At 42.1% G+C, this 3160-nt stretch overlaps 2 pseudogenes; both read left to right on the top strand.

Moving 5' to 3' along the window:
* The first annotated feature begins 2011 nt into the window (after positions 1-2011).
* Positions 2012-2158, top strand: LOC145247035 (U2 spliceosomal RNA; annotated as a pseudogene).
* Positions 2159-2669: 511 nt separating this feature from the next.
* LOC145247029 (U2 spliceosomal RNA) lies at positions 2670-2816 on the top strand (annotated as a pseudogene).
* The last annotated feature ends 344 nt before the right edge of the window (positions 2817-3160 follow it).

Genomic DNA, 3160 nt, shown 5'->3' with positions numbered 1-3160 from the left:
GACCATTGAGCAAAAAATGATCTGACAACATTGTTGTCGTTGGACTGTAATGTATCCATTCGTCCCAGTTCAAAACTTTCTCGAATCCCCACCCCGCCCGGCTCCGACAGAAAGGAACGAACAAACCAAAGTATATAAATCCGAATTGGATTTTCCTTCCTTTTTACATAAGTCGGTTATTACCGTTTTTCTTTCTTCCGTCTCGAAACCAGCTTAAAGAGTCTCTCTCTCTCTCTCTCTCTCTCTCTCTCTCTCTCTCTCTCTCTCTCTCTCTATCTATCTATCTATCTATCTATCTATCTCTGTCGATCCTGGATATGACTTTAAACTATATCTGATGGTGAGGCCACAGTTTTCGGGCTTTGGGGAGTGTAGAGCCACCCTTTTAATTGCCATTGCTCCCAGGTCCCTTCTGACCCGGAGTGGTAGTAGCTGTTAATGTTCAAACTATGGGTTAAATAGAAACTGACTTGAAAAATATTTATATATATATTCTATTAAATTTTTTTCTTCAAAACCACTGGATTCGGCATTAAATCACCTGAAAAGGGTTGATGTGCCGTAAAACAAAAAAAAACAACCAACCAACTCTCTCTGCCAGTGAGGGGCTCATGTCCATCTCCCTAAGATGTTTTTCTTTCTGCTCCACTACAAGCCGGCTGCAGACAACTATTACTCGTTATCGACTTAACACGCCAATCTTTTTAAACCGCACTTTTTCTTCTGCAGACCACGTGGTGTTCTTTTTCCTTTCGTTTGCGACTACTGCTAATATAATCGCAAGCCAGCATCTTACAGTCTCTGCTAATATTTTCCCACGAGTTCATATGCTCTCTGATACAGGGCGAGCTGCAGACAAAGTTGCGAAAAGAAAGGCAGAGATGAAAAAAAGAAACCCAAACACGTGTGATATGACAGAAAGTCGAAGACGGGTCTAGGTAAGGAATTTTAAATCCATGTTCCGAGAGGACAAGTATTGATGCGGGATAAAAAGTACATGTTAGACACAGCAGATATTTGTTAACTACATGGTGAACTAAGAAACATTTAAAATGAGATTAAATGTGTCACGTGGAAAGTACCATGAATAAATACCTTTTATTTGGGCTGGAACACTTGAGTCGATTTTTTTTTCTTTGTTCCTTAGTCAAACGTTCATATAAAATGCGTGGGCCCGAATTAACATGTTACGACAACTAGTTCAGCATTTCGTGTTATATAAATGCATGTGCGCAATTCTTTATGGGCTTTATTTTATGATTCCTTTTTATCAGTGTATTTCCCTAAGATGTTTATCCTATATGCTTTAGTAGCACAAAACATGCGTTAAAATATTCACTTTCGCGATTGAGTTACGTCTGAAAACAACTTTCCTTTTAATTGTTCTCGTTGGCCGCGAGCGATGAATCGCTTGCTACATGTCTATCCATTACAATTACCTTTCATTTCGCGCGCTTTTCTCGCGCGGTGTCTATCACTATTTTTTTTCTCTCTCTCTTTCTATCACTTTCCCTGTGTATTAAGAGTGATAAGTGATTAAGAAATGACAGAATTACCAACACTGGAACAGTCCATTATCAACAACAGCGAACACTCTCTCAGTATCTATCTATTCTATCACCCCTCCCTCTCTCACACACACTCGCACACTCACACACACACGCGCGCGCACACACACGCACTCTTTCTCTCCCTCGCTCTTTCTCTCTCTTTGAATGCATCTTATTTGGAGACACATTCTTATCAAAAGGTAGCTGTCATTCTCACTTCACACAAACACATACATACATATAAACCCATACACATATACAAAAACACACACACAAACATATACATATACACAAACCCACATGCAGCAATACACTATCTCTTTCTGTCTCATTCTCTTTCTGTCTTTCTTTTTTTCACTCTCTCTCTCTCTCTCTCTCTCTCTTTCCCCCTGTTAATTAACAGTCCACATTAAAAATCGGCCTTGTGCCTAATTGCTCGGTGGGGTAGCAAATAAAGGCCTACCTTTTCTTGGCCTTTTGGCCACGATCAAAGTGTAGTATCTGTTCCGGCAGATGCTGCACTTAAGATAATTTGTACCAGTCAATGGAGGGGAAACCCTCTATACTGGGACAATTATTATTTTTGGTAACCAGAGTGCCCCCTTTTTGCCTACTTTTAGGGGAGCTGGTTTTTACCTCACATTAAAAACGGCATTGTGCCTGATTTGCTCAGTGGGGGAGCAAATAAATACCATCTGTTCCGGCAGATTCTGCAAGCTATGACTGGCTATGACTAGCCATGATTAGCAAAGACCGGATGTGGGGGCAACCCCACATGCCTGACCATTAACCAGCTCCCATTTCCCACCTCTCGGGAGCTGGTCCCCTTTTCCCCTTCCCCCTCCCTTCACTCCTCACATTAAAAATCGGCCTTGTGCCTAATTTGCTCGGTGGGGAAGCAAATAAATACCATCTGTTCTGGCAGATACTGCAAACAAAAACCATATGTGGCGGCAACACCACATATAAAACCTTGGTCAATATAGGGGCAATCCTTCATACCAATTGTCACTATCCAGCTCCGCTACTCATCGTGAAGTTGGTCCCCATTTCCCCTTCACTCCTCACATTAAAAATCGGCCTTGTGCCTAATTTCCTCGGTGGGGGAGCAAATAAATAACCTTTTCTTGGCCTTTTGGTCAAGATCAAAGTGTAGTATCTGTTCCGGCAGATGCTGCACTTAAGATAATTTGTACCAGTCAATGGAGGGGAAACCCTCTATACTGGGACAATTATTATTTTTGGTAACCAGAGTGCCCCCTTTTTGCCTACTTTTAGGGGAGCTGGTTTTTACCTCACATTAAAAACGGCCTTGTGCCTAATTTGCTCAGTGGGGGAGCAAATAAACACAATCTGTTCCGGCAGATACTGCAAGCAAAGACCATATGTAGAGGAAACCCTACATATAAGACCTTGGTCAATGTAGGGGCAACCCTTCATACCAATTGTCACTATCTAGCTCCCCCACTCCCCGGGGAGTTGGTCCCCATTTCCCCCTTCACTCCTCACATTAAAACTCGGCCTTGTGCCTAATTTGCTCGGTGGGGGAGCAAATAAACACCATCTGTTCTTACAACATGCTGTACTTATTGTTATATAAAGTGGGGGAT

The sequence above is a fragment of the Euprymna scolopes genome, chromosome 24 (assembly GCF_053919585.1).
Source record: "Euprymna scolopes isolate OS-2025 chromosome 24, ASM5391958v1, whole genome shotgun sequence".
Lineage (NCBI taxonomy): Eukaryota > Metazoa > Mollusca > Cephalopoda > Sepiida > Sepiolidae > Euprymna > Euprymna scolopes.
The sequence above is the reverse complement of the archived record's forward strand: the minus strand, read 5'-3'. Positions and strand labels throughout refer to the sequence as shown.